Here is a 13910-nt window from a genome sequence, read left to right as displayed (position 1 = left end):
GCAGAGTCTCAAAAATCTTCAAGAATTGTAACTATAGTGGAATGATTAAAATAAATGTTTTTTCTTTTTTTCCCTTTATTTTTTAGTTTGAATGAATGCACCACAATTGTCCAAAGTCCCAGTATTGAAAGGTCAGCTCATGTTTGTTCATCCAACTTAAATTCCTAGATGGGGCTTACAGGAGAGTATTAAAGTTAAGCCAAGTGTTTTGAAATACATATTTACTCAGTGTCTCTCCTTTCCATATGCTTCCTGTATTAGTTTCCTAGGGCTGCTGTACAAATTAGCACAAACTGAGTGGTTTAAATAACAGAAATTTATTCTCTCACAGTCCTGGAGACTGGAAGGCTGAAACCATATTTCTGAAGGCTCTAGAGAAGAATCCTTCATTCTCTCTTCCTAGTTTGTAGTCATTGCCTGCCATCCTCAGCAGTCCTTGACTTGTAGGTGCATCCCTACTGTCGTTCCCTCTATCTTCACACGGCATTCTGCTCTGTGTGTCAGTAGATTCAAATCCCCCCCCCCTTTTTTTTAAGAAAGAGAGCGCGAGTGGGAGAGAGGGGCAGAGGGAGAGAGTGAATCCCAGGCAGGCTCCATGCTCAGCAAGGACCCAGACACTGGGCTGGATTCCATGACCCTGGGATCATGACCTGAGCTGAAATCAAGAGTCTGATGCTCAATTGACCGAGCCACCCAGGCACCTCTAAATTTCTCTCTTCTTATGACACCAGCTATTGGATCAGGGTCCACCTTAATCCTCTACAACCTCATTGTAACTTGATTATATCTGCAAACACGCTCTTTCCAAATAAGGTCACATTCACAGATTCTGAGTGAACATGAGTTTTGGGGGATTACAATTCAACCTAGTACACTTTGCTTACCAACCTTGGGAAGAAAATTTTTGTCTGTGTAATTTTCCAACTCTTCACCTGCAAGTAGTTGGCAGCAAACAGGAAAATTGTGATTTAAAATTTTGCTTTCTGGGAATGCAAGCTGGTGCAGCCACTCTGGAAAACAGTATGGAGGTTCCTCAAAAAACTAAAAATACGACCCAGCAATTGCACTACTAGGTATTTATCCAAGGGATACAGGTGTGCTGTTTCGAAGGGACATATGCACCCCCATTTTTATAACAGCACTATCAACAACAGCCAAAGTATGGAAAGAGCCCGAATGTCCATCGATGGATGAATGGATAAAGAAGGTGTGGTATATATATACAATGGAGTATTACTCGGCAATCGAAAAGAATGAAATCTTGCCATTTGCAACTGGAGGCTATTATGCTAAGTGAAATTAGTCAGAGAAAGACAAATACCATAGGACTTCACTCATATGAGGACTTTAGGAGACAAAACAGATGAACATAAGGGAAGGGAAACAAAAATAATATAAAAACAGGGAAAGGGACAAAGCATAAGAGACTTATAAATATGGAGAACAAACAGAGGGTTGCTGGAGGGGTTGTGGGAGGGGGAATGGGCTAAATGGGTAAGGGGCATTAAGGAATCTACTCCTGAAATCATTGTTGCACTATATGCTAACTAATTTGGATGTAAATTAAAAAAATAAATAAATAAATAAAATTAAAAATTAAAAAAAAAATGTTTACTTTCATGGGGCGCTTGGGTGGCTCAGTTGGTTAAGCATCCAACTGCAGCTCAGGTCATGATCTCGTGGTTCATGAGTTCGAGCCCCTCACTGGGCTCCTTGCTGGCAGCGCAGATCCTGCTTCGGATTCTAGCTCTCTCCTCTCTCTCTGCTCCTCCTCTGCTTGCACTTTCTCTCTCTCAAAATAAATAAATAAAAACTTTAAAAATAAAAAAAAGGAATTTGAGTTGTTTAAAAACATAAAATAAAATTTTACTTTCGCTTGTCTGCATCCTCTGAGATGTTGCTCAGTTTAATGATGGTTTTGTGTCTAGTAAAATGATTTTTTGTTTTTCCCTTTTGTGTAAAAATGAACTCTAGTTCTTTTTTTAAAAATTTTTTAGCATTTATTCATTTTTGAGAGAGAGAGAGAGAGAGACACAGAGTGCAAGCGGGGGAGGGGCAGAGAGAGAGGGAGACAGAATCCCAACCAGGCTCCAGGCTCTGAGTTGTCAGCACAGAACCAGATGCAAGACTTGAACTCATGAACTGTGAGATCATGACCTGAGCCGAAGCCGGACGATTAACTGACTGAGCCACCCAGGCACCCCAAAATGAACTCTAGTTCTTAAACTATTCTACCATGGAACTCATTTTAAACCAATTGTATGTATGTATGTATGTATGTATGTATGTATGTATGTATGTATTTAAAGTAAGCTCTGTGCCCAACATGGGGCTCATGACCCCAAGATCAAGAGTTGCATGCTTCATCGACTGAGTCAGCCAGGTGCCCCAGGAACTGATTTTAGTGTTGAATGAGAGAATTCCCCTGCCACAACCTTTAGATGACTTATAATCTACCTTTGACCATCATTCTTGAAATACTGATTAGCAGCGTGTTTCCATAGAAGTGGTCCCTTTTGCCGTTTCACCCTTTGTTCCCCAAAATAACACGCTGCTTCTGCTTTCAAAGCCTCTCAATGTTTAAGATAAAAGTCTTTTGGTAAAAAGTAAAAATCCCTTCATAATAGATTTTGAGGCTTCCTTTGAAGCTCAAAGAAATGTCAGCTTCCTTTAGCTCTGCTAGTGATTACATCCACAAGGAGATATGAATGAGCCTGAGGCATGTGACATTTTATGTAACCCTCAAGACTCTTGTGACCAACACATGGGGCAATGAACCTCTTAACTTTGAAAGTTAAGAATGTCATGGAAAAAAGCTCTTGATGAAATGAAATTTACAGAGAAAGGCAAATACCATATAATTTCACTATATGTGGAATCTAAAAAACAAACAAATAAACAATTGAAAAGCAGAAACAGAACCATAAATACAGAGAACTGATGGCTTCCAGAGAAGATGGGGGTGGGGAGAATGCACGACAATGAGTGAAGGGGAGTAAGAGACAGAAGATTCCAGTTATAGAATAAATAAGTCATGAGAATAAAAGGTACAGCATAGGGAATATAGTCAATGATATTATAATAGCATTTTATCGTGACAGATGGTAACTACACTTTGGTGAGCAGAGCATAACATATAGAGTTGTTGAATCACTATGTTGTACACCTGAAACTAATGCAACATTGTGTGTCAACTATTCTTCATTTAAAAAAATTTGGGGCGGGGGGATGGTGCATGGGGGTTGGTTTAGCGTCTGACTTGGCCTCAGGTCATGATCTCGCAGTTCATGGGTTCGAGCTCTTCGTTGGGCTCTGTGCTGACAGCTCAGAGCCTGGAGCTTGCAGTCTGCTTCGGATTCTGTGTCTACCTCTCTCTATATGCCCCTCCCCCACTCATGCTCTCTCTCTCTCTCTCTCTCTCTCTCTCTCTCTCTCTCTCTGTCTCTCTCTCAAAAATGAATAAATGCTAAAAAAATTTTTTTTTAATTCAGAAAACTTGAGATGGCAAGAAAGGAAAGGATTGATTGACATAGGGCAGAGAAGACCCTCTGTGACATCAGGCCTGAAATATTTGTCAGAGAAACAAGAAACTGGTTCAAGGAGATTTCTGAAGTAGAGAATCTGGCAAATGTTTCTGTATTGGGTTTCTAGTAACTTGGAAAAAGAAGGCGAGATCTGGAATGAAGAAATGCATTGGAAAATTCCAGTAGAAAGGATCTGGTTGGATCAGTGGTCAAGGGATGTATTTAACTTGAACGGTCATATTGCCCACTTAGTGCTTGATATATAGTTAATAATTTTTTTAAGTAAACTCTACACCCAGCATGGGGCTCGAACTCAATGATCCCAAGATCAAGAGCTGCATGCTCTACCGTATGAGCCAGCCAGGCACCCTTACTTAATAAATATTTTTGAAAGAAAGAAAATAAAATTGGAAATGCACTTTCTTAACTTGTGACAAACTGATGTAGGTTTTTTGTATTTGTGATCACATCCTTATTTAAGGCTGGAGATTTGCTATGCTTTACAGTTGAGTTGTTTTGTTTTATATAGCAGTTTACCAGGTTTGTGTGGTATTTTAAGGAGGGAGTTGTGGGAAAGGGAGCCTGCAGGACATTTTTAGGGAGAATGTACAAGGGCATGATCTGCAGAGAAGAAAACTTTTCTTAGGAGAAGGAGAAAGAGGTTCCCAAAAGGGAACCTTCAGTTGGATATTGCCTTGAGCCCTATTTATTTTTAATTTTTTTAATGTTTTATTTTATTTTTAAAGGAGAGAGAGAGAGAGAGAGACAGAGTGCAGGTGGGGGAGGGGCAGAGAAACAGGGAGAAACAGAATCTGAAGCAGGCTCCAGGCTCTGAGCTGTCAGCACAGAGCCTGATGTGAGGCTCGAACTCACGAACCGTGAGATATGACCTGAGCCAAAGTCAGACGCTTAACCAACTGAGCCACCCAGGCACCACCACCCCCCTCCCCACCGCCTTGAGCCCCTATTTTTGTTACAAGTTTCTTTTGGCTTGGAGGTTTCGAGATTATGAATACAGGTGAACAATTATTTCTATTAAAAAATAAAATATACTTGGGGGTGTTTGGCTGGCTCAATTGGTGGAGCATGCAACTCTTGATCTTGGGGTTGTGAGTTCAAGCCTACACATTGGGTGTAGAAATTACTGAAATATAAAATTTTTAAAAAATACACGTGTGCACACAAATACACACACACACACACACACACACACACTTTGGAACCTTAAAATTTTCTGGCAATATGTATAGCTATTGACAACAAGAGACTTGAGTAAAAACCTGTGAGGTAAGTGGATTTTATTTCATTATTATCTGTTTTAGTCTCTCCAACCAACATGAGGCTCAAACTCATGATGTGGAAATTAAGAATTGTGTGTTCTACCAACTGAGCCAGCCAAGCACCCCAAGGTGAGTGAATTTTAGAAGCTTTCTAGTCTTTAAATGTTTGGTAGATTTCTTCACTAAAACCACTTGGACCTGGAGATTTCCTTTTTTAATTAAATTATATTATATTTTAAATTATAAATTAAATTTCTTTAATAGTTCTAGAGCTATCCAAACTATTTGCTATTGGGTAAGTTGTGGTAATTGGTGCTTTTCAAGACATTGAAATGTGGAATGTTTATTTAGTCTCAAAATATCACCCTACAAAATAACTTGCGTATGACAAAGAGGAAAAGAGTAACTTCACACAGGAAAAGTCCGATAGACACCACCTCACCACTGATCAAGGTTAACATCTCTAGCAATGGTCAAATCAAAACCATGTAGCACCTGATTGAAGACGATGAGAACGCAGCATTCCTATGGTGCTATTCCTGCCCAAGATAAATATCCTAAATCCATCATGAGGAGACATCAGACAAGCCCAAATCAAGCAACATTCTACATAATAACTGTGTGGTAATCTTCAGAAAGGTCAAAAGGTCAAAGTTATGAAAGTCAAGGGAAAAATGAGGAACTGTGCCCCTAATTGAAGGAGACTGAGGAGATGTGACAACAACATTCCAAGTGTGATCTCAGATTGGATCATTGAGTTATAAAGAACATTATTGGGACAAATGATGAAATCTGATAGGCTGCTGAGAATCAGATGGTGAAATGTATCAAAGTTAATTGCCTGATTTTGATGGTTGTACTCTGGTTATGTATCAGAATGCAGAAAATGCATACTAAGGTATTTGGGTGATTAAGACATCAAGTTGTCAACTTCTTCTCAAATGGGTCAAAAAAATTTTTTTTTGTACTTAAAAAAAACCTTTCTGTAAATTTTAAATAATTTAAAAATTTTGTAAATGAAACTTTTCTCCGGATAGCCTCTTGTCATTTTGATCACTCTTTTACTCTAGAACTCCTAAACATTGATGGATATATCTCATATACATTTGTATTGGATATCATCTACTTATTTGGGAATCTTTCTACTTCTTGCATGTTTATTTCCTCAATGAGCTTATTGGTTTTTTTTTTTAATTTTTTTAATGTTTATTTACTTTTGAGAGTGAGAGACACAATGTGAGCAGGGGAGGGGCAGAGAGACACAGAAACAGAATTGGAAGCAGATTCCAGGTTCTGAGCTGTCAGCACAGAGCCCGATGCGGGGCTTGAACTCACGAACTGTGAGATTGTGACTCAAGCCAAAGTTGGACGCTTAACCGAGTGAGCCACCCAGGTGCCCCTCAATGAGATTATTAAACCCCCAAAGGACATATATTATGCTTCTATTTCCTTTGCATACCCTTATAGTATCACATAGCTGCTCGTAATAACCACTTGAAAATGCTAAATGTTTTGGAACACGAATTATCTGAATGGTTGAATTGCTTCTTACAATATAAGCCCATTGAAAAACTTTAAATCATCTCTCTTAAGTCATATGATGGATCCAGGAACCAAATCTGTGCTGACTGCTCTTTCACACCAATCAGTGGCCTGTGGGATTCATGGAAATATGTGTCTTGGAAAAATGAGTCACTCCACCAACGCACAGCTGGACTCTCACACCCAAAGCACAATGAAAATGTGGAAATCTGAGTGAAACACAAGGAATCTATGTCGGAACAAGAGTTCACATTCTTCCTGCTCTGTTACATTGTGAAATGGAAATATGGTTTCCTGGGAAAAGGGCCAGATTTCACAAATTAAATGGCTTTGCTTAAATGTGCACAGCTGCTAAACACTTACTGTACTTATTGAGTGTCTTGTTTTGAAGATCTGCTCTTGATTCCAACTGGAAAGTTGAAAGGAAGGAGTCGGGGAGGTCTTCTTGTGTGCCACAGAATGGGTTTAACAGAAAGTTGTCTTGAATACCATCAGTTCTTGACTGGTTCAAGTGCATGATAGGGAAAAGTGTTATGCACATTTTTTGCCACCGATGATATGTCAACTTTGCATATGCACATGCAACTCTGACATGTCCTTTTACATATATGAACACATTTCATCCTCAAAACAGCCTTCATATTTTTTATTATGGGAAAGTTCAAATGTAGGCAAAAGTAGAGAGAGTAATATAATGAGTCTCTACGCACCTATCACCTTGCTTGAACAATGATTAACACATGGCCAACCTGCTTGCATCTGTATGCTTATCCACTCCCCTCGGACTTATTTTGAATCATATCCTAGATTAAATATCATTTCAACTGTAAATAACTCAGTATGTATCTCTTAATTCTAAAGATTATTTTTATTTTTATTTATTTTAAAGTAATCTCTACATCCAACATGGGGCTCAAACCCACAACCCTCAAATCAAAAGTCTCATACTCGGGGCGCCTGGGTGGCTCAGTCGGTTAAGCTGCCGACTTCGGCTCAGGTCATGATCTCGCAGTCCGTGAGTTCAAGCCCCGCGTCGGGCTCTGTGCTGACAGCTCAGAACCTGGAGCCTGTTTAGGATTCTGTGTCTCCCTCTCTCTGACCCTCCCCCATTCATGCTCTGTCTCTCTCTGTCTCAAAAATAAATAACGTTAAAAAAAAATTTAAAAAAATAAAAAACAAACAAACAAACAAACAAAAAAGTCTCATACTCCACTGACTGAGCCAACCAGGCACTCCCAAGGATTATTTTTAAAGTATAACCATAATGCCAGTATCACACTTTAAAATTTATTAATAATTCCTTGATGTCAGCAAATATCAATATTCAAATTCCCCCAACTGTCTCATAAACCTTTTTGTTTTGTTTTGTTTTGCCTACAATGTTTGATTGAATCGGGATCTACATAAGATCCATACATTGTAATTGGTTGACTGGCTTTTCCTTTTTTTTTTTTTTTCCCCTTTTTAAGTAAACTCTTTACCCAACATGGGGCTTAGGTGTTGTTAGACTGATACAACAATTATAGAGTTCCCCATTCATTTCCATGTCAGAGTTTTAGCAGGCATTAATGATCATTATCTAAATCGTTATTTTACTAGAGGTTACAAAATGGTGACATTTCATCGCTCCACCTTCATTTATGAGCTGAAATTATTCTATAAATAAGTTCTTTTTTTTTTTTTTTTTTTTAGGGTAAGCTCTACACCCAACATGGGGCTTGAACTCATGACCCCAAGAGCAAGAGTTGCATGCTCTACTGACTGAGCCACTACTAAGAATTTTCCCTCACCAAATATTTGGTTACTCTGAGGTACAATTCAAACAGAAAAGGCAGGATAAATGCTTATTTCTCTTTATTTCAAGTTTTTAGTAGAATAATTAGTTGGTTCTCTAGTATTTTCCAAGGTGATTCCCAAGGAGTTTTTTGTTTGTTTAGCATCATTATGATCTCATCAATTTAAACATATTTGATGTGCATTACCTGAAACCAAACAACTGGAAAAGTAAATTAACAATGCTTTTCTTTTTTTTTTTTTTTTTAACGTTTTAAAATGTTTTTTTAATTTATTTTTGAGACAGAGAGAGACAGAGCATGAGCAGGGGAGGGGCAGAGAGAGAGGGAGACCCAGAATCCAAAGCAGGCTCCAGGCTCCGAGCTGTCAGCACAGAGCCCGACGTGGGGCTTGAACTCACGGACTGTGAGACCATGACCTGAGCTGAAGTCGGATGCTCAACCGACTGAGCCACGCAGGCGCCCCAACAATGTTTTTCTATGCATACTTTGCTACTTATATAAAGAAAGAGATCAATTACAAATATATAAACCAACATAAAGAATTTCTTCTTATTTATTTTGAGAGAGAGAGAGTACGGGGGAGGGGCAGAGAGAGGGAGAGAGAGAATCCCAAGTAGGCTCTGCAACGTCAGTGTGGAGCTTGATCTGGAGCTTGAACTCATGAACTGTGAGATCCTGATCTGAGCTGAAATCAAGACTCGGACTCATGGGAATGCAAGCTGGTGCAGCCACTCTGGAAAACAGTATGGAGGTTCCTCAAAAAACTAAAAATAGAACTACCCTACGACCCAGCAATTGCACTACTAGGTATTTATCCAAGGGATAAGGGTGTGCTGTTTCAAAGGGACACATGCACCCCCATTTTTATAGCAGCACTATCAACAACAGCCAAAGTATGGAAAGAGCCCAAATGTCCATCGATGGATGAATGGATAAAGAAGATGTGTGTGTGTGTGTGTGTGTGTGTGTGTGTATACATACATATATATATATGTATACACACACACACACACACACACTGGAGTATTACTCGGCAATCAAAAAGAATGAAATCTTGCCATTTGCAACTATGTGGATGGAACTGAAGGGTATTATGCTAAGTGAAATTAGTCAGAGAAAGACAAATATCATATGACTTCACTCATATGAGGACTTTAAGAGAAAACAGATGAACATAAGGGAAGGGAAATAAAAATAGGGGCGCCTGGGTGGCTCAGTCGGTTAAGCTGCCGACTTCGGCTCAGGTCATGATCTCGCGGTCCGTGAGTTCAAGCCCCGCGTCGGGCTCTGTGCTGACAGCTCAGAGCCTGGAGCCTGTTTCAGATTCTGTGTCTCCCTCTCTCTGACCCTCCCCCGTTCATGCTCTGTCTCTCTCTGTCTCAAAAATAAATAAACGTTAAAAAAATTTTTTTTAAATAAAAAAAAATAATATAGAAACAGGAGGGGGAGACAGAATTAGAGACTCATAAATATGGAGAACAAACAGAGGGTTATGGGAGGGGGTGTGGGAGGGGGGATGGGCTAAATAGGTAAGGGGCATTAAGGAATCTACTCCTAAAGTCATTGTTGTACTATATGCTAATTTGGATGTAAATAAAAAAAAGAAAATTAAAAAAAAAAAAGAAAGAAAATATCAGCTTCCCTTAAAGCTATGTCAGGATGTCTACTAAAGATTTCATGGGACAATATCCAGACGCTAACTCATAGGTATCATGAAAATAAAAAATGATTTCATTTCCACTAGAGATGGGCTTAAACAGTTCAATTATCTTAGAAAACTATTCCATCAAAACATTCGAAGATGCAAATAAGACCTGGTGTTAAAATCTATGATTACCATTAAAGGGTAATTAAAATATTATCCAGGGATTCAGCAAGTATTTCAGGATAAGGATGCTTAAATCTTCTCGATCAATCCATTTTTAGATGTGCTTCCAGGTCTATATTCCTTTTTATATATTCAATAAATAATTTTTAAGAAAAAAAAAAGACTCAGACTCGTAACCGACTGAGCCAGCCAGGTGCCCCCTGAGTTGTACACTTTAAATAGGTGAATTATGCAATGTGAATTGTATCTCAATAAAGCTGGTTTTTTGTTTTGTTTTGTTTTTACTTTTTCTTGGAGCAGTTTAAAAACTGTGTTTTTTTTAAAGAAAAAGATGAAAGGAAGAAAAAATAGCAAATGGGACAAGACACAAGTTAACGAACAAAATCTCACAAGGGTCAGGAGGGGGAGTTGCAAGGACAAACTGGTCAGTGGTGCTAAATGCTGCAGGGTTCAAATAAAATTAGAAAAGGAGAGGTAATAGGTAGAATATGGAGTTTATTAGTGACTTTTAAGTGCTCTTGTAGTAGAGAGGAAGCCATACTTTTGGATAAATAGCAAAAGTTTAAGAACTGAATTGGGGGTGAGGGATCTGTAGCAGCAGTTCTAGAAAACACTTAAATTTGAACAGTAGAAAACAGATGGACCCAAACTTGAGGAGACAGGAAGGTAAAACCAATTAAGACTGCAGTTTTTGTTTGTTTGTGTGTTTTTGTTTTTTATTTTTAGGATAAGAGACCAGTGCATGATGAAGGCAGAGAAGGAGGAGAGGTTTTAGGGCATTTCCATTAATTTATTTTCTTGATGTTTATTAGGCCGCATCACTGCTTCCTTGAGACTAAAAACTCTCCCCCCACAGCAAATTTGCTGTGTCCTTTCAATGGTTTCTTGCACTAAACTACGCATAAATTACACTTAAAAATAATTTTGAGGGGTACCTGGGTGGCTCAGTCAGTTGAGCGTCCGACTTCGGCTCAGGTCATGATCTCGCGGTCCGTGAGTTCGAGCCCCGCGACGGGCTCTGTGCTGACAGCTCAGAGCCTGGAGCCTGTTTCAGATTCTGTGTCTCCCTCTCTCTGACCCTCCCCCATTCATGCTCTGTCTCTCTTTGTCTCAAAAAGAAATAAACGTTAAAAAAATTAAAAAAAAATAATTTTGACTGTTTTCTGGCTCAGGAAAGCTACCCTATACATTAATGTTTGAAGGAGAAGAAAGGAAGGAATTTTTGAGGCAGAGAAATATACAAATACTATAGGCATTTTTTGTTTATGTCGGAGGGACAAGAATAGTGCCTATAAATCCCGGGAGAAAAACATCGCTGCTGTCTGTGGCAGCTGCGAGCCAGCTCCTGAAGACACATTCATCCCAACCACTTATTATTAACAAAACATACTGTCTACCCAGGATCGCTCCCAGGAGGGATCCAAAACTGAATGGAACATACTGCACACTGTGCCCCTCACACCTTACTGGATCTCCCTAAGTATATACTCATAAGACCTATGGCAGCACCACAGTAAGAGATGAACAATGCCTGGTTATCTCTCGCCCCAGCCCCACACTTTCACAATAAGCGTAGTTGCTGCAGGGTGAGGTGGGGAGGGTGTACCCTTTCTCCTTTCCACCTACAGACTCTCCCCTCTGTGAACCTCTCCCCCCTCTCCCAGAAAGTGGTGGCAATACTCCTTGAACTGCTGGAGCATTTTCCACTTTGTATAAGAAATTATTTATGCATATATCGCCCTTGTTACACTTTGAGCTTCTCAACCGGAAGGACTGGGCTTTATTAAATCTCCTTAAAGTCCCCAGTCTGGTAGCTGGCTCATGTGAAGTAGTCACACTTTCTGAACAAATGAATGGATGGAGGAATATGACAGAGCTCTGTGAGATTACAGTGGCTGACGTGGTTGTTATCCCCGTGTTCTTTTTCTGGGCCAAAGGGTTGTTTGTTTCCATCTCTCCATCCCTTTTACAGACTGCCTCAGCAGCTGAAAGTACACAATGGAACAGCATGCCTTTCAGCAAGTAGAGACAGCAGTGGAAAATGCAAAGCATCAACCCTGAATGCAAGCGATGGCATACTGAACACAATTGCAAATGAAGAGAAAGTGATTATTTTCACTGAAATGGAGTGAAGCCCTCTCTGGTAAGGCTCTTCTTGGGCTCCATTTCTTGGGATCAGGATTGATAAAGCCAATGCAAGAAGGCTCAGCACGCCCCCTGTTGGATTTAGCTGACATCTAGTAGGAAGAAGAGCAGAGAAACTTGTTGATGCACACGTTTCTTGGAGGTTGGAATGCAGGGGTAGGGCCCTTTCTGCAAAATTCTCTGTTAAGGCGTCAGATGAGTCAGAGATGTATTCACTGGACTATCCCGGGACATAATTTGACTCATCCACAAACACTGACATTCCTTTTTGAAGAACAGAAATATTTTCCTAATGTGAAAGCCAGAATGGCATAGACTTAATTCCTTTTAGAAAGCATACAACCACAAAATCAACCACTAAAACTCCTCTTCAGTGTCTCCCTCATCTGCTGTGAGGTTTAAATCGTAATGTCTGAATCTTCTTTGATACAGAATTGGCGAAATTAGTACATCCATACATTGGAAAACAAGTCAGTTCTACACGCTACATGGAACAATCTTCCAGGTATGTTATTAACTGAAAAAAGCAAAGTGCTGAGCATACATATGTAGCAGTATATTTAAATATGTATTTCTATAGAAGGTTCCACAAGAAAATAGTAACAGTTTGTCTCTTGGGAGAGAAATTAGTTGTGCAGACAAGAGTAGAAAGAAAAGTTCTTTTCACTCCATTTCTTTGTGTCCTATTCAAAATCTGTATCTTGTATGTCACCTGTGAAAATAATCTAACCAATTAAAAAAAAATAAGAAACTGGGCCACTAGGCTGGCTCAGTCGGAAGAGCATGTAACTCGGGGTTGTGAGTTCAAGTCCCACATTGGGGGGTAGAGATTACTTAAAAAAAATAAGAACCTTATGAAGGGCTATAAAGTTTTCTACTGTCACTCTTCTTTTTTCTAGAAGTCTTATCAATCCTCAACAGAAGCAACTTAAACTGCTATAATACATTTTCTCTTAAATTCTAAAATAAGTTGGTAATCTGTCAGTTCTTGCAGATATATATCTGCTAGTCCTTGGGGCTATCTTGGACTGTCCCAGATACACTGAACTCTTCAGCTCCTTTCTGACTTGGTGGGTTCTCTGAATGGATTGTTGTGGTCTAAGGCCCCCACTGGGCAGTTTTTCACTCTTCCTAATGATAATGCATGCCAGACTAGAAGTGACCTTTTGCCAAGGCCATCATCTATCCAGCTGGGGAAACCCAAGCTTGGTTTCCTAACCAGGGAAAAGGTTTGTAGCTTTTCTGGGGGAAAGAGGGCTGGTGTCACTCCAGGGAACTCATGGTCTAGTGCTGTGCTGGAGAGCAAAATGGGGGAGCACGGGCAGCCTCTTTTTCTCTAGACTTCTGAGTCCTCCTTGGTTCTGGTCCTTGGTACCCATCACGGTTGGAAATATATCTGTAGTCAATACTCAGGACTGCGTGCTCAAAACCAGCATGCATGGGTGGCCATGTCTGCCTATCCCTGTCTCAAAGAAAGGTAGAGTGTTAAGGTAGAAAAAGCAAGAGAGGAGTCCAGGGGCCTGATTAGAGCACCAAGCACCAAGCCAAGGCTAACCTGTGGGTACTTCTGGCAAGTCACTTGCCCTTTCTAGGCCCTCGTGTTCCTGTCTGTCAAATGAGGAGGTGGGATTTGATGATCTCTCTTATTGCTAAGGGCCAGTCTCTGGGATCAGAGAGGTAGATAAACTCCTAGGTCCTGCTCTCTGAAGTTAATGTCAGCTAGGCCTCTGGCAGGGAGAAACACAGGAAAAGGTGATTATTTTTAATATTTGTTTATTTGGGGGAGGGGAGGCAG

The sequence above is a fragment of the Leopardus geoffroyi genome, chromosome E1 (genome assembly GCF_018350155.1).
Source record: "Leopardus geoffroyi isolate Oge1 chromosome E1, O.geoffroyi_Oge1_pat1.0, whole genome shotgun sequence".
Classification (NCBI taxonomy): Eukaryota; Metazoa; Chordata; class Mammalia; order Carnivora; family Felidae; genus Leopardus; species Leopardus geoffroyi.
The sequence above is the reverse complement of the archived record's forward strand: the minus strand, read 5'-3'. Positions refer to the sequence as shown.